Source organism: Cryptotermes secundus, unplaced genomic scaffold (genome assembly GCF_002891405.2).
Source record: "Cryptotermes secundus unplaced genomic scaffold, Csec_1.0 scaffold971, whole genome shotgun sequence".
NCBI classification, from domain to species: domain Eukaryota; kingdom Metazoa; phylum Arthropoda; class Insecta; order Blattodea; family Kalotermitidae; genus Cryptotermes; species Cryptotermes secundus.
Window position 1 is genome coordinate 1,186,734 of NW_019727793.1, and position 19,016 is coordinate 1,205,749.

At 40.4% G+C, this 19,016-nt stretch overlaps 1 long non-coding RNA gene across 3 annotated transcripts in view; it reads right to left on the minus strand.

Moving 5' to 3' along the window:
* LOC111865038 overlaps nt 1–19,016 on the minus strand; it is a 425,443-nt gene that overhangs the window by 236,430 nt on the left and 169,997 nt on the right. For all 3 annotated transcript variants that reach the window (XR_002842892.2, XR_002842893.2, XR_002842891.2), the window contains one exon: nt 8,454–8,527. This is a non-coding gene — a long non-coding RNA (uncharacterized LOC111865038). The remainder of the gene's footprint in view (nt 1–8,453; nt 8,528–19,016) is intronic.

The following is a 19,016-nucleotide window of genomic DNA, read 5'->3' on the forward strand; positions in this document are numbered from 1 at the left end:
GTGATGCATTATTTCGTAGTAAACAAAAGAGGGCAAACGAATGCGCCACATCATTTCCAGACAATGTCTATAGAATATGCATGATGTCTAGTGAAATGGCTGTCAGGTATGGAGTGGTCTGTAATGTCGCAAGCTTATGTGTGCTGTGGAGAGCGTGTTCCAGGCCTCAGCTTCCCGCTCCGCCATTCTAATTTGCATGCGACGCCATGATGCAAGGCAGCATGGGGGCGGGGGGGGGACTGGGGGTGCAAGTAAATCGATAACACTTGCCATTAGAGGTACGTGCTGACTGAGAGCAAGCGGGCGGGACAGGGTTGCTGAAGGGGGTGGTTATAGAGATACGTGGCTGAGGGAGACTGGGAGAGAGGGTGGTAAGCCCAGTTCTGTGATTCGATGTCGTCACCCACTCACTATCTTCCGGCATCCCTCATCTAAACCATCCCCAATCTCACCCCTCACCCCATTTCCCTGTATTTTCAACCTTTTTTTTAGGTTTACATTGCATCTTCTGTTATACTAGTCAAGTTTTTATCCCTTCATGTCATCTTCGTCTTGTGTGAGACATTTTTCTTTAAAAGATCAATACATTTCAGTTCCTGTATTTTGGATAAGTAAACAGATATATGATGACCTAGTGACAGAAAAGTAATACGCCTCCAGGCATGAAGAATACGGATTATGTAAATTATCGTATGTGATTAACCATTTCCATGTGGTAAACTAGATACCTCGCATATAAATACACTGCTAACTTCTCTCAGACATTCTGACTTTCATATACTTTATATTGGTGGAAAAGTACGTCTCCTCTTTCATCTTTGGATACCAATTCAACATTTCAAATCACCTGAATTTCTATGGACAACAAGTGTTCAACGATAAGCATGCTGGAAAGAATTAAGTTAACGACAAGGTGTACCTGGTTCATGCAGCTTGTGGGAATACAAGAAAAGCACTGAAAAATTAAAGAAACAGTAATTTTACGGATCGTCTAAAAACATAAAAATTAGAATATACAAAACTATAATTTTGTCTGCGGTTCTGTATGGACGTGAAACATATCTCTGACATTAAGGGAGGAACATAGACTGAGGGTATTTTGAATTGTTTCATTTTGGTCCGTTACACTATCAATCACTAATTGACAATAGATTTTCCGTCAAGTGCAACAATATATATTTTGATCACTTAATTATCTCATCTGCCTTACATGTTTCGGTTCCAAGGAACCATCTTCAGAGGCACTTACAACAAACCATGAAAACACTGGCACAGCTCAACATTCACAATATGTAATTATTCGTGGAAACTATTATATATAACGGAGTGTAAAGCACAACACTTCCCAGCACTTCACATATTGTGAATGTTGAGCTGTGCCAGTGTTTTCATGGTTTGTTGTAAGTGCCTCTGAAGATGGTTCCTTGGAACCGAAACATGTAAGGCAGATGAGATAATTAAGTGATCAAAATATATATTGTTGCACTTGACAAAAAATCTATTGTCAATTAGTGATAGACTGAGGGTTTTTGAGAACAGGGTGTTGAGGAGAATATTTGGACCGAAGAGATATGAAGTGACAGGAGGCTGGAGAAAACTGCATAATGAGGAGCTTCATAACTTGTACTCTTCTCCAAGTATAATTAGAATGATCAAGTCAACGACGAATTGACAGGACATGTAGCACGAAAGGGTGAGAGGAGGAATACATATACAATATTGGTGGAAAAGCCGGAAGGAAAGAGACTACTGGGAAGACCAAGACGTAGGAGGGTATGGATGTTAGAGAGAGTGGATGGGATAGTATGGATTGCATTGATCTGGCTCGTGATGGGGACCAGGGGATGTCTCTTGTGAACACGGTAATGAGCCTTCGGTTTCCATAAAATGCTGGGAAGTCCTTGAGTAGCTACATAATTAACGGCTCCTCAAGAAGGGCTCAGCTGCATGAGTCAGTTTTATAGATCAGTGGGAGCTGAAACAGTAAAAATGTAAGAGACACTCAAGTGTGAGAAATTAGCACAATTCGGGCAGCTGGAAGAATTCTCCACGAGGTATATAAGGTGACAAAAAATTATATTATTTTTAAGGGGGTTTCTAATATAGACTTCATAAGTGAATGACACCGATATACATGTAGATGGGAAGATAACATTAATATAGATCTTAAACATTCAGGATTATTGCGTGAAAGTAAGGAACTGGGTTAAGTTTCCTTAGTAGAATATACATTGGAGAATTGTTGTGAAAACGGCAGTGAACATTGTAGTGGTTTACATAAATGACAGGGAAATTCTTCACCGCCTTTTCAAGAAGAACTGTCTTCATGAAAATGATCGGGTTATTGACGATATAAGAATTATCCTTCGACGTTCTTGGTGAAAAATAATTCTGAAGCAAGAGAAACGCTTGCGCCACCAGTTGATTATATAAGCTTTTCCGGTTGCCTGTAAAACGCGAAAAGATTTTGTCAAATTTAAAACACACCCGCAACTTTACTTACATTAATTACATTAATTATAAATCGTCTTAAATGGTGTGGTATTTAAAATCCAACATTTTATTACGAGACTTGATAAATAAATTAAAGAAATTTCATTAAATACTCACAAATCAGTGAAAATAAAATATTTTATCTATAATGTTTTGGCACACAGAGTGGTGATGATTCGTCAGTGAAGTCATTAGTCAAACTGCACTACAATAATCCTGTGAACGAACACACCTGCAGTTACAATAAATCCATCAAAACTTGCTGGACGCAAGATAAGTTTTACACACGTGTAGTTAGGAGACTATTTCTTTCCTATATGAACTTCAGGTAACTACATGAAGTAGAGTTCTTGTTAAGAGTTACTCAGCTACTGAAGAAATTCCTCGACCTTTATGGAACCCGAAAATATCAACATGTTCATGACAGCCTTACGTTTACCCCTATCCTGAGCCGAATGACTTCATCCAAAAACTGCCACAACATTTTTCAAGACTCTTATTAATATAAGGGAGAGCAAGAAAAGCATAATAGATCACCGTAGGTCGCGGTGCAAGGGCCGAGAAGGCCCACTCCTTATAATTCATTCAAGTAAATAGGACACAAATGGATATAAAAAGTAAAATGTGATATTCGAACCCGGAAAAAAAAACATTTATTTCTCGACATATCCTCCACCAACACCGATACAACTGTCCCACCATTTTATAAGTGCGTCGAAACCTGAAGCATAAATTCTTTTGACTGTTGTCTCAGCCACTTCCGCAACTCAGTTACAACCTCTTCGTCACAAAACGTTTGCCACCCAGTTGTGAACCGCTTTACGTGATAAACACTTCCCACTGTATATATGATATCGTTCTTATAATTATCCTTACATTGAGTATTTTTTACCCACAGAAAACGGAAAACATAACGCTGCTCTTGGGTAGTACACTCCTCAAGCACGGTCGCCATCTTGAGTACTGAAACCAGCCTCTGAACATGCGCTTGCGTGTCTGCTATCTAGACTGCCGTGAAGCTGGACTGTGCTGCTACCTAGTGATACACATAGAGAACTTATTACGTCTATTAGAGTTGTTTTACTTTTATTTTGACTCATTTACTGACTCTACCTCGTATTATCTTTCTTAGACAAGCATTTCCCACCTATGGATTATATGCATGTTTCGTTGGCTTTCCTAACAATTTATTATCATGTACAAGGCATTCCCGAATTCCGTCAGTTCTCAATTTCTTCACCAATGCAGTTTTCATTTGCAACGGGCGACGATCGACTATTTTATTTAATTTCTTTGCGTTTATTTCTAGTGCCATTTTGGTTTTTTTTTTAATAAAATAACATTATTGACAGAAACCAGAAGATAATTATAAACAGATCAAATTCTTTACACTCAGCTACGTTTGCTCCTGATTCATTGAACAGGGATAGCTCAATCGGTATAGCGACGGGTTGAAGGACCGGGGTTCGATTTCTGACGGGAACAAGAGATTATCTGCTCCAAACCTGCAATTGAACCCACATAGCCTCATATCCAGTGGGTACCGGGGGTTTCCCCGGAGTAAAGCGGCCAGGGCAAATACGGTGGAGATATACCTCCACTTCCTCACACGTCCTCTTAGTGTGGTGCATAATTAATTAATAAACAGTGACAAATTCACATTTTATCTTACATGAATTAATAATATTAACTATTGGACTTTTTGCGGACTACAGAACTTCTTGTTCTGTCTGTACAACATCCATATATCACGCACCCTCCCCTTTATGTATGTCCAGCACAACATAGTGGCTTACTGAGACCGAGACTAAACCTCTATCCACCCTATATCAGGTCTATTTAAGGGTGGCTATACGAATATTTTAAGACAACCCTCCAACCCATCTCTTTTCGTCTCTCTTTTATCTTCCAATTGTTTGTCTCTTTTCTACTCTCTTTGTCCGACATAACCATCTCTGCATGCACTGGCTGCATCTTATGAATGTTTCATGAAGCGGATATATGCACATGAGTCACTGCACTGCACGGTTACTCGAACAATTTACCGTCCATATCAGCAACCACTTCAACACTGTAGCAGATGGCTGGCACAAAATTTGCTATAATTTTGGGCACAAATTTTATAAAGTATGGATTACCATCCAAGAGCCGGGAAAGCATAGTCGGTATAACGACTTGCTAAAGCCTGAACAACCGAGGGTTCGGAGTTCAAGTCCAGGTAGGGTCGAGAAATTTCCCTTTTCCACGTCGTCCAGGCTGGCTCTGGGGCCCGACCAGCCTCCTATCCAAAGTGGGACAAGAGTCTTTTTCCTCACGGGTAAAGCATCCGGGGTGTGAAGCTGACCACTCACTTCCAACTGGTGCCAAAGAAAATATGGATCTATACTTCCACTACTCCATACGCCTTCATGGCGTAAGGCTTAATTATTTACCGGGACAACTTTACCTTTTACTATATGGATTAACAATAATTTTTGGATGACGGAAAAGTAGGGACAGTTTATATTTTATAGTTGGTACCAATGGAAAAATGGACGTTTAACTAAAAAAATTAGATTACAAATAATATTACAAAGTAGTACAAAGTATTATTTCGGTAAGCTTAATCTTATAAGAACGATATAACGGATAAGCAGTTTTCTTGGAAGATTACTGTCAACAGAGCCTGTCGTGTAATGAGACACTTGAAAATGATCTAAAAAACTTCCCATCAATGGACAGAGATTCCCCTGTAGACTAGGAACAATGTTATAGGATTTAATCAACGAAGAAATAAGATATAATTGTGAACATTTTGAAATTGACGCAGTTGGCGGTCTCTGGTGTAGGGTTCCGAAACAACTAACAGCTGGATAAGGCCGCGCCATAGCTCAAGCAGTTAGTCACTGCTTCCCACCGCGGCGGCCCGGTTCGATCCTTGGGTCTGGTCAAGTGGGATTTGTGATGGACAGAGTGGCGCTTGGGCGGGTCTTCTCCGAATACTTCGGTTTCCCCTGCCAATCTTCATTCCACCAAATTCTCCATCATCATAATCACCCAGGGCAGGTACAATAGGCCAATCAGTGGTCGCCGTGCCGAGTGGACCCAGTTGGACTCCATCCCCCACTAAGCGAATTAAAAAAATCCTGTTGGATAAACGCGTATGTCCGTTATTCTGTTGCCTATGTTGAATTATGGGATTCATTGCTACAGATCTGTTCACTGGTTGACAAATTTCTGGTAAATTGTTTAGGAACATCGGTAAAATGGATTCTCTTGTAGTTTGGTTACTTTAACCACAACGAGAACAGCGGTTACAAAGCTCAACATAGGATCTTAAAATTATGTGACACATTTCTGTCAAACGTACAACTCATATTAATGTAACTCGTTAATGTTGTATTTCAGAATCCTCTTGCTTTGAAGTACCACTTCCTCTATATTTCAACGCACTTTTTAATTTATGACACCAAACTTACATTTTACTCACTAAAATGTCAGTTAAAATATTCTTAAACTGCCCGTAATTATATATATATACATATTGTAAGGTGTTCAGGCGACTGAGACGCGGGTTTGGTTTGTTAATCGGTTTTATTAACAATCTACAGATCGTAACTGCAATTAATTGTAACACTGTTACTGAATTACTTAATTTACATCCATTAAACACTGATCTCCTCAGTCTCTCTGCACTACTCTTCACGGATTTGCACCACAGGAACTACAGTATAACAGTCTCCCTAAATCACACACTCTCAATACCACTGCACTATAGCACACATAAGGTCTTCAAATCACACGACGAACTTCACGTGGCTATCTGCCACCGAGAACTTTCTCAGTCTCGCTTAAACACTCTGAAATACTGTCAAACACTGCCTTGGTTATTCCTGGTATCTCGTTATATAGCCTCCACACAGAACACATACAGAAAACAGCCTATAATGTTAAAATGTGTTTACTGAACTATTGCACGGCAAAGGTCGCGGCACGGACTCCATAGAATGCCAGTTACGTGATAGCCAGTACTGTTGCAGTGTGACGTCATTGCGTCTATGCGGAAGTCTATTTACTGAACCGTTGCCTAGCAGCGGGTTGCATAAACTCTTTGTTCCATTGTTGCCAGCGTGTATCGCGTATATTTACCGGTCCGTTACCTAGCAACGCTCTGGCCATCAACGTTAAAATGAATTCTGTCGTCTATGTACATCGATGAATACTACCGATAAAGCGGGCACAGTGTAGTATATAAGGTTCCATCAAGAATGTGTTACCTGAAGATGGTCCCGTGAGGCCGAAACATGTAACCAGACATAAATTGTATATATATTTTAATGACATATTAGGAACATTTCAAGTAATATTTCAGTGATCAGAATGTAAGTTAGATGTCATCTAAAATAAAAAAGTGTTGTATTACAGACGGAAGAGAAATTGCAAGTGATGCTTCGTTAGAAATAAATGGAAATAGCATTGCGGATTCATAACTGTCTGGAAACCAAGTGCTCGAGAAAACTGTCTAGACTTTCGAGGGAAGAAACACGTGGACAGTGAAGTATACTATACAACTTGGAACTCTATGATAAGTAGTTAAGCCAATATGTTAATACAAACAGGACAAAGAATTCATTCAGAATTTTAATGGGGAATATATTTGAAAATGGTTATTTTAAAAACGAAAAAGGAGATAGGACTAGTTTTCTTGCTGGGAGATATATGAAATTGGCTGATGATAGTGTCAAATGGCGATGTTAAGAACTGTAGATTCTATTACCAGATGTTTAATCAGTCATTTAACTAAATTAAACCAGGAAGTGCAACCTAAATATTTTATACATTCAGTACTGTCTGTGATCAACAATTATAGTGTCCTCACACTAACCGGGGTATTGGACTCTGTCCGTTGTCAGAACCATTTAGAATCTAGAAAATAAAACGTTTCGGAAACTAGATCTGATTCCGTCCTCAGGTGAGGGGAAAGACACCTACTCTGTTGGGTCCCTTAGAAAGAGTTAACCTCACTCACTGGACAACCCCTGTCATACTCACCACAGCCATTTAATTGCCTGAGACTTAATTCCGAGGGAAGCGGCCTCCGTAGTCTAGGGGTAACGTTCCCACCTCATGACTCAAGGTACGCGGGTTCAAACCCGGCGGAGGTCGTGGAATTTTTAAGGGCGGAAAAATTCAGGGAACAAGTCCTCCGGGAGGGACTTTAAGCTGTGGGTCCCGTGTCGTAGATTTACGGCACGTAAAAGATCCTCATGTCTCTAGGAGACCTTAGAGCAAAATTATTATGCAACAATTTCCCGCCCAAGTAGTTTCCAATGCCTCTGATAGATGTGGGAAATATCAGGTACCGACGGCCGACCTCATCGGCTGAACGGGGCTGATAGCACACACCAGTATCTGTAGGGTATGGCGACAGTAGAAATTAAAGGGGGACGCACAATGGACCAATAACTGGTCTAAGTGCATGGGGAAACCCATCCCCTCTAATTCAATTCAATTCTTTATTATTAATGTGCCGAGTCAACAGCCGCAAGGCCAATTACAGACACAGCACAGTGCAGATGAATGAAAATAATAATAATAATAATAATAATAATAATTCGGAGGGAGATAACAGAAATTATGCCCTTAGAAATTCAATGATGATTCATTTCTCTCGTATTTTCATAATTTACGGCTTTCTGTATTTATTTTACCCATTTCTCTTCCTCGTTCTCTTGTTTATGTATGAAAATAATCAATTAAGTTGCATTTCTGTCCTGTAGATGGCAAGCTACGAACATTGAGCTGCCATCTGTGTAAGTACGTGAAAACTATTACGGCGTGAGAACAACATAACATACATACACAATCAAATGACACTCATGAAGTTTTAAATCCTTTCATAATATGCTGGAACCTGTGAATTATAAATTATATGATACTGAAAATATGTGCCTGCTTAATATTTGAGAAGGTAAGCTTACTTCTTCAGTACGGCCTCAGCTGGTAGACAGTCGCCGGCCATTGTATTTGTAACACTCCAGCACTGATCTGCATCCTGAAAGTAAAATTTTAATGTTGAAATTAAATTCAACTCCAAGACACTGGAGGCATACATCACGTAAGAAAATGTTTACTGCAACAAGCAGATGCGACATTTGAACGTCTGAAAATATGCTAAGAGTACAATCCATCGGGTTACAGATCTTGGTTATTAAAAAAAAACCGTATCGACTAAATCCCTAACCTTATAATACTGGGGGCACACGGTAGCATAGTTGGTTGAGGCACTATGCTATAAGCCGGAAGGTCGCAGGTTCAAGTCCCGATGTCATTGGATTTTTTCAATTGACCTAATCCTTGCGGCTGCACTATGACCCTGGGGTTCACTGAGCCTCTAACAGAAATGAGTACCAGGAATTAATTAAATAATTTTCCTGGGGAGTAAAGCGCGGCCAGAGAGCAAGACTGACAACCTTACCGCCATCTTTGAGCCAATTGTCTAGATAATGTGGGAGCCTCAACGTCTCACAACCTTATGGACCTTCACGGCCTGTTACAGGGATAGTTTTTTAATAATATTAATTCCTCTTATTCTCTCTTTTCTCTTAATTTATTTCTTTTTTCCTTCCCTTGTTTCTCATTCTGACTTTATAAAAAGTATGCAATATCAGACAACATGATGTGAGTTAACTAACTTGAACCCTTCTGTATAAACATGATAAGCCGAAAATATGGATCAATTAACATTTCTTCGCTAATATAACTTACTATTGGTCGTAACAGTACCAGGAAAGTATGCGATTATAGAAGTTCCAATGTTATAGTATGTGTCGAAGGTCCGACATTACGAACCCACACAGGGTTTACGAAAGTAATAACAATTATATATATATATTTGTGGGGCATGCGGTAACGTAGTTGGTTGAGTCACTATGCTACAAGCCTGATGATCGCGGGTTCGAGACTCGATGAGGTGCAATTTTTAATTCACCTAATCCTTCCAGCCGCATTATGGTCCTGATGTCGACTCAGATTCTAACAAAAATGAGTATTAGGAATATTCTTGGAATGTTCCTGGGGATAAAGGGCGGCCGGCGTGTAAGGCTGACAACCTCACCGCCAACTATGAGGCGACTGTCCAGAAAAAATGTGGAAGCCTCAACAGCCAAGAGTGCTGGACACGGCAGTGCCCATTTCCCCAAATTTTTAAACTAATTCTGGCCCATAATCATTGTAGTGGAAATAAGACAAAATAGGCCACTGTAATTTCGCTAAGGTCAATTAAAATTTTCCTGTATGTCACATTTTCTTTTTCCGCGGAGTCTTGTATAACAGAACGGATACCTGTCTGTCTATCTATCTATCTATCTATCTATCTGTCTGTCTGTGTCTCTCTCTATCTATCTCTCTCTCTGTCTATCTATCTATCTATCTATCTATCTGTCTGTGTCTCTCTCTATCTATCTGTCTCTCTCTGTCTATCTGTCTATCTATCTATCTATCTGTCTGTCTATCTATCTATCTATCTATCTATTCCTGTTGCTCCCACTTGGAGCAGTGAGCATCCGTGAACGCATTCGTTTCACTTCAGTTTCTTAAACTTAGGCATTCGGTAGGACTCCTTGGATGAGGGATCAGCCAGACTCAAGGCCGATACCTACACGGGAGTACACAAACACAGAATAAACGTAGAAAAACATCGATGCCTTGAGTGGGATTCAAACCCGTGATCCCAGCGTTCGAGCGGACGAAGACGGTTCATGCCTTATACCGCGCGTCCACCGTGATCGGCGGATAGCTATTAGAAATATGAAATAAGTCCAGATGTACTTGAATGTAAGCTCCCTGTAATGTCTCGGCAATTCCACATTTGGACATACTGTTCATGATCACAGTGGTTCTGGAAACGTTAAGCCGTGTAATCAGCGAGGCGACCACCAAAGTTTCAGAGGAGTATACTTCTCTTCCTGTGTTATGTAGATGGAGCATGCAGGTTCCTCCGAAACGCCTGTTAGAATCTCCCTATCCTGAAAGGCGTCAAATCTCTGAAGGCTACAGTCTTAACAAGTTCATTGTTGTCTGTGTTATATTTATAGGATTTCAGGAAAATATAGAATTTAAATTAACAGAATTTATTCTTACTGCTACATATAAACGAAGTATTGAATTAGATACACCCCAGCACGTAACACACATACAAAATAAAATAAACCCGTCTTCACTATAACAAAAGAATAATCTTGTTTGTAACGTACCTCGTGATGCATGTGCGACCATAAGTTTGTCTAAGTAAATACAATGGCAGTGAACAACAAGAAAGCAACAATACATTCTAATACAAACTGCTTCTCTTTCATAACTCCACACGTCATCGTATGAGATACATCCAACATTCAGATACTCGGTGATTCGAAAAGTAGTTCCTGTCTATGTACACAATTGAGTAGAAAATATTCACTGAAGTAAACTGAAGAAGAAAGTAATGTAGTCTATGAAAATTAGATGCAAAGCTCGTGACGATGGTACACTACGTTTCTGGACATTATCCATCGCCCTGTTATCAAAATATAACGTTCTGGGGACTGGATTCTGCCTCCGTTTTCAGGTAAAACCTACTCAGTTAGGCCTAATCGATAGAGCTAGTCCCTGTCTCCCGGAATAGGGAACAGATCTATCGAGTCCAGTCTCTGAAACGTTGTTTTGAAATATAAACAAAAGGACATTTCAGATAAAATCAAGACTATGGATAATGTCCATAAACATTATTTGTAGTAATGTAGTTTATGTATGCTACCCGCAACCTTTGATTCTTAAAAGACATTTTGAGTCTATACGACTCTCTTTACTGTGACTTTCATGATTTTCCTCAAATCATTCAGATCTATGCTCAGTAATTCTAAAAGTATTTCAAGTAAGACACTTCTTAAATCGTTACACCAGTATCTCGCATGACAGAAATAAGTGAGTGAAATGGAAAATGTAAGAGAGACGAATAATTATATTTAACGGAAATTGGCCTTCTTATGAGATAAAATAATAAAAGAATTTCCTCTCCCACAACCGGATACAGTTGCATCCTTGTAAGTACCGGGTCAGTCATCAGAAAGAGTGAAGCATGTTCCTGACGTTGCAGGCCAGAAGATGGCACAACAAAAGGCTTAAATTTTATTACTTCTCTTTTTCTTCGCCTTATTATTCTTCTCTTCCTCTTTCATATTTTCCTGCATCTAGTGTTCCTTCTCGTATTTCTTTTTCAGCTAACCTTGTTCCTCTTCTACCTTTTCTAACCGTCTTTCTTACATTTTTCTCCATTTCTTACACTTATTCTTTCTTCATCCGTTTTGTTCTTTCCCATAATTTCTTCATTTATGTTTCCTTCCCATTTTTATTTTCTTCTTCTACTAATTCTTCTTTCGTATTTTCCCCCAGCTTCTTAAATGTTTTAACCGGGGAAAATTGGGTTCTAAGAATGTAGATAGCTCTAACAGTCTCTCGTGTGCATCTCCGCTCTTCTCGACACGATCTCTGGACGTTTGCGTGGATAACTTACGGTAATTTTCTGTTTGAACGTCGGTATGGACACAACATGTGAGGGTTTGCAGAATTGTTCAGAGAGTGCTCTCAAACTCTCAGGCTCCTCAATATAATACGCGATGCGTGTTCAAATCAACAGACCAACAGCGCATAAAACGTTATTTTCAACTGCATATATCGATAGTTTAAACATTTAAATCAAATAGGTTATACAATTGCCGTTACCGGTCTATCGTTAGTGTAGAGTACTCAATATTGCTCCAGATACTCTCTTACTGAATTGAAAATGAGACAATGGAGCCACCTGCAATCTTGGTCTCCTCAGTCTCTGGAAAACCCATGCTCATTCACTTGCCTTTCCGATTCTATTGAGAGACCTGTAAGCGTTTTACAGTATGAATATGTGTAGGAGAGTCTCACACATGGAGAAGGCTTCAGTATTTTTCTTCATACATGTGCAAGGAGAAAGCCTCATAATAATTCAAAACTCGCTAATCCTATGCATAAATAGTTATATTTTTTATTTACTAAGCAGGAAATGCAAAGGAAGTAAAACTTAGATGTTCAGAAACACAAAAGGCCGTGCCGTTAAAAAATGACCATAAAAACAAAATCTCTCCTGAACCCTTGATTCGCTCTCTTCCTTCCACCCTTAATTCTTTATTTCTTTAGTTCTAATCGCTGAATGCGCCGGTCACGGTAGCCGAGCGGTCTAAGGCATGTACTGTCTTCTCTCGCTCGGGAGCCAGGATCGTGGGTTCGGATCTGTTTCCTGTGGGGTACGAACTGAATTCTTATATATTATTCTTATACACTGCCGGTCACGGTAGCCGAGCGGTCTAAGGCATGCACTGTCTTCTCTCGCTCGGGAGCCAGGATCGTGGGTTCGAATGTTTCCTGTGAGGTACGAACTGAATTCTTATATATTATTCTTATACACTGCCGGTCACGGTAGCCGAGCGGTCTAAGGCATGCACTGTCTTCGCTCGCTTGGAAGCCGGGATCGTGGGTTCGGATCTGTTTCCTGTGAGGTACGAACTGAATTCTTATATATTATTCTTATACACTGCCGGTCACGGTAGCCGAGCGGTCTAAGGCACGTACTGTCTTCGCTCGCTTGGAAGCCGGGATCGTGGGTTCGAATGTTTCCTGTGAGGTACGAACTGAATTCTTATATATTATTCTTATACACTGCCGGTCACGGTAGCCGAGCGGTCTAAGGCATGCACTGTCTTCGCTCGCTCGGAAGCCGGGATCGTGGGTTTGAATCCCACTCAGGGCATGGATGTGTGTATGCGTTTTTATGTGTTTGTGTACAGGTAGAGGCCTTGCGACGAGCTGATCACCCGCCCAAGGAGTCTTACCGTATGTGTAAGATCTAGAAAAACCGAAGTGAACGGAGAAGTTCATGGAGGTAGGCCTAGGCCTAATGGGGCTGTAGTGCCAAGGGAAAAAATCGCTGAATGCGGACAAGTCAGTGTATCTGTGTTACACCGCCACTGTTCAGCCCTTCAAGAGATAGCCAACATGCGCGCGCGCGTGTGTGTGTGCGTTCTATACGGCATTTGTTTCCGTTGTTGGCTTTTGCCCTCCGCCCTGTATATTGTATGGGTATTGTATAATAGTACCGGTGTTCGCCTCCCTCTCCACTAGCTCGATATAACCCCCACCCCTGCGCTCTGTCTTTGTTCCTGTCCCGGGCGACTGTGATTAATTTCACGGGAGTCCCGGAAACAGTTCATCAATCGTAGTGTGGGGTGGCGGCGTGCGGCGTGCGGCCTGCTTTTGTTTAGAGTGGATCATTAGTCTGTCAATATGCCATAAGATGGGAAGACTGGCTGACAGTAAGCTTCTGTGTGCAGGATAAAGATGATTGAAAGAAGGGAACAATGCAGGATGATGAAAACTGGAGGGAAGAGGAAACACGAATAAGTAGAAGGATTAGTAAAGGATGAAAGAAACAAACAAAGACATTAGAGAGGAATGGTAAGTAAGAATTTAAAATGAGATCTTTACTTAGAAGAAAGATATCCACAATAAAGACAGAGAAAGAAGAAGAGAAACATGACACAAAGAAAGAGAAACGTAAACGTAAAAGGAAATAAGAATAAGCCATAGCACAATAAGTCTTAACTCCGAAGAAACAGAATTACAATTAAAGAAGAGACAGAAGAAGAAAGAAAGAAAGAAAGAAAGAACGAACGAAAGCAAACACAAAATAACTACTGACAAGGAAAAAGTAGAGAGGAATGCAACATTCGACGTAAACAATACGTTCTTACTTCCAGAAGAAAGGAGAACCAGAATAAAAGGAAAAAAAAAGAACATAACGTAGAAGGAAAGAAAATGAACACAAATGAAAAAAAAGAAACAAAGATATAAACATAATAGAAAGGAACGAACAGACGAATTGAAAGGATAGGTCTTCAGAAAAACTAAAGGAAACCATGATAAAATTTATGCAGATTTATAAGAATGCAGTACAGTGGGATACGTTTAGAAGAACTATATCCGAAAAAACTGATTGAAAAATTAAGACCAAGAAATTACAGAAAATTAATAACAACCGTGACATAGTTAAGCATCTATCTCTACCTCTCTTTATGTCTCTACAGCCCTTGTGGATCTTGACCGCTTTTTCAGTTTCTTAATTTACGCAAAGTCGGTAGGGCTCCTCGGACGGGGGAGCAGCCCGCCGCAAGGCAGCTGCTTACACGCAGACATCTATGCCTTTGGGTGGGATTCAAACCCACGATCCGAGTTTTGGAGCGGGCGAAGACAGTTCATGTCTCAGACCGCGAGGCCACTGTGACTGGCACAGTTAACTAGGGTGAGACAATATGTGTTAAGCTTAAAGGGAGACAGAGAGAGAGACAGACTGGTAATAGTGGGGGCAGAGAAATACAAGAACCAAGAAAGAAGAGAATAAATCTGGAAGAAATGGAAACACGGTGAAGATTATGAAAGGGCGTAAATAAGCCCTAAGTAGAAAACAGAAGAACAGACTGATAAAAATTGGTAGTAAAATTTGGGCGGAAAATACATATAATAAAGACAATGATAAATATATAATAGGAGCAGCTTTTGCGAAGTCGGCTAATGTTAAGACAGAGATTGCAGTATAGAAATTATAAGTGAGGCCTAGTGAGAACTGGGAACACAAAGTGATGTCTTGTAAATAGTACAATTGCGCAAATTTCTCAATTTGACGACTGCCCTGACAATCCACAATCTCGTGTAGAGTTGAGATACTTTCTCAAAAGTAGGAGACTAATTACACAGGACATCGGATTTAATGACCGTTGCAAGATAGTAACAGTTTCTGAATTCATGCAACTGAAGTCGAGCAGTGTCATATGCCTAGGCATTTTGGGAACTGCACTTAGGTTTATAAATGTCTACCTGTCTAACTACCTACCTACCAACCTACCTACCTACCTGTCTCTCTCTTATCTATCTATCTTTGTCTCTACTGTGCTTTGGGACCTTGGCCGCCTTTTGACTTTCTTAATCCTATACAAAGTCGATAGAACTTCCTGGACGGGGATCGGCCCGTCACAAGGCCGCTGCCTATACATAGAACAATATAAACACAGAATAAACGCACATAGACCATCCATTTCTTGAGTGGGATTCGAAACCACGATCTCAGTGTTCGAGTCTCACACAGATGGCGCGGCCATTGCGATCGGCTCATATAAATATCTGGGGAAATATAATGTAATATTAAGATTTTTTATTGCTAGTGGGGTGAGATTAAGTCCCTTGTACTGCGGCCACCTCTGGCCTATTGTACCAGACCCAGATGATAGGTGAGGGTGATTGTGGAGCAATTGGTGGAATGAAGATTGGCAGGGGAAACCGAAGTACTAGGAGAAATCCTGCCCAGCGCCAGTTTGTCCACCACAAATCCCACAGATCCGGGATCGAACCCGGTCCGCCGCGGTGGGAAGCCAGAATAACATGTTTTACGTTTTATATCTATTTGTGATCTGTTTATTTATTCTCCCTCGTAATTAATCAATCTGAAATTGCAGTTAGCTGAAGAGTCGTAGGCCTCACCGCATCCTACCGTAAGCCTCGTATACTTCCCACATACTTGTTCTCCTTGTCCTTATGTACGTAAATTTGGAATTATGTTGATTAGGAATACTTCTGCCCTTCTACTGCATAATTCATTTATGTGGCTATACACGCAAGGAATTTTGAAAGCCACGTATAACACGCGGACTGATATGAACCTTTCAAGATTTTCAGTAGTGTGGAGTATTCTGTTCTTCAGTCGCTACAGGCTCCAGAGGTGACCGTCAGTCGAAGACTCCCAGGAAGGACAGGCGTAAGTCATAACTGACCCAATCAGAACTTCGTGAAACGTAATTTTAATATTTCCACTTAAACGCCCCATGTATATGCGTAAGGAATTGGCTGCAGTCCTTTCCATATTGTGTTTCAATGTCTTCCTCCTGTCGAAGGTGACACAGAGATACGTTAACTCTAGTTACAAAGTGAATGTCTCTTGCATCTAGTTATAGTACGTTTTCAGGGAATCTTAAATATTCTGAAGACATAGATTGCCTGAATTTTCCCTTCATTGATCCTTATGTTCCAGCGCTCACACCACGAATTCGTTGCAGTGAGGCCGCGTTGCAGTTTGCAGAGAACACGACGTTCTTGTATTTCTCTTTCTCGCAAATATAGGCATTGTCCGCGAACAGGGCAACATGAGTTCCAGATACCGCGGGGGCAAAGTTTATACACGTAATGCACAATACCGGGGCAAGGACGGAACTCTGAGGCACACCTGCCGCTATTTCTCTTTGAGAGAAATTTCGCCTTCCACCAAGATTTTAAATTTTCTTTCAGTGAGAGAAGAAGCAATTAGCTTAATGATACTTGCCGATAATTCCAACGATATATATTGTATATTTTAATAGTATAAATGCAGTTGTCAATTGGAATAACTCGAATGTGTACAATTTGCAGATATTTTGACCCAGGATGGATTGGTTTAATCATTTCGGAAATATGTGTCATTTTTCTTTTGGACTGGAGTACTTCTGCACGACTTCCTTAGTCTCCATGGATGCTTTATAGACATCTCGGGGAGTCGGGATAGCGCAGTCGGTATAGCGACTGGCTACGGACTGGACGACCGAGGGATCTGAGTTCGAGTCCTGGTATGGTCAATAGTTTCCTCTTCTCCATGTCATCCAGACCGGTTCTGTGGCCTACCAACGGCTACATGCGGCTCTTTCCTGGAGGTAAAGTGGCTGGAGCGCGAACCTGACCACTCACCTCCAACCAGTGCCGAGGTCAAGAAAATGTGGATCTATATATCCATTTTCCATACGCCTTCATAGCGTAGTACTTAATTAGGTATGCACAAGGACAACTTTAGCCTTAACCTTAAAGATATCAGTCTTGAAGAAAATCTTTAATTTTTAAATTAAATTATAAATTTGAAATTGTGATTCTCACTGCAGTGGTTACCTCGTACCGAGATCACGGTTTCATGGGATGTTGCGACTTGTAGAGTCATAGACCCTGGAGATGAAAGCGGCAAGATACCAGACACGTTGTATTTATGTCTAAAACTACATGTTATCACACCCCAGAACACAGCACTCTCTATCTACTTTCCATGACAAGTACTAACTAGACTTCATGTGCACAAATAGTCTATTATAGACACATATAAAATAACAACACATTGCCGCGGGATCTGAACATGGGAGGATGGAATCGTCTGACCTGCGCGCGCCTCTCAAAATGCGCAGGAATGCAGTTGCTAGAGCTCAGCACAGTTCAGTGCAGCGTATAGCAGAGGAGCGAGTCGTGATCAAATTAGTTTAATTTACTCAGCGCAGTCCAAAAACATAAAAATTAGAATATACAAAAATAATTTTGCCTGTGGGTTTGTATGGGTGTGAAAGTGACAGTAATTTCTCCAAATATCGACAAACGTCTCAGTAACAAAACAGAAGACTGTTTACTCTAGAGGCATTCAGTATAATTTATAAAATTACGAAGGATCAAGTCTTGTTTCTTCGGGTTAATGGTCAACAATTCACTGCTATACTAGCAGCCCCCTCCTCTCTTTCTCTCTCTCTCTCTCTCTCTCTCTCTCTCTCTCACANCACACACACATACAGTTCTCCATACCCTTCTTACCTTTTGTCTTCTCGTCTGCTGTATAAAAAGATAAAAATTAGAATATACAAAACTATAATTTTGACTGTGGTTCTGTATGGGTATGTAACTTGGTCTCTGACATTAAGGGAGGAACATAGACTGAGGGTGTTTGAGAACAGGTGGCTGAGGAAAATATTTGGACTGAAGAGAGATCGGCACAATAAGGAGATTCATAACTTGTACTCTTCTCCAAGTATAATTAGACTGATCAAGTCAAGANTATGAAGTGAGAGGAGGTTGGGGAAACTGCATAATGAGGAGATTCATAACTTGTACTCTTCTCCAAGTATAATTAGACTGATCAAGTCAAGAAGGATGAGGTGGGCAGGGCATGTAGCATGAATAGAGGAGAAGAAGAATGCATATAGAATATCTGTGGGAAAACCAGAAGGAAAGAACCACTATGAAGATCAAAACGTAGATGGACGAATACTATTAAAATGGATCTTAGAGAGATAAGATGGGATGGTATGGACTGGATCGACCTGTCTCGTGATAGAAACAAATATAGGGATCTTGTGAACACGGTAATGAACCTTTGGGTTCCATAAAATTTCGGGGAATTTCTTGAGTATCTGAAAAATTTGCGGCTTCTCAAGAAGTACTCAACTCCATAAAGTTAGTTAGTTTAGTTAGTGAAAGATAACTCGAATATAGTCTAAGAAGAACCGAACATGTCGAATAATTAGAAGAATGTGATCGATGAAAATTCAATAAAGGTTATATACTTTTTGATTGCATTCTCTAGTGATTCAATGGATACAGTCATTACAACTGACATCAATACAAACTTCCGCATATAATATTATAAACATATA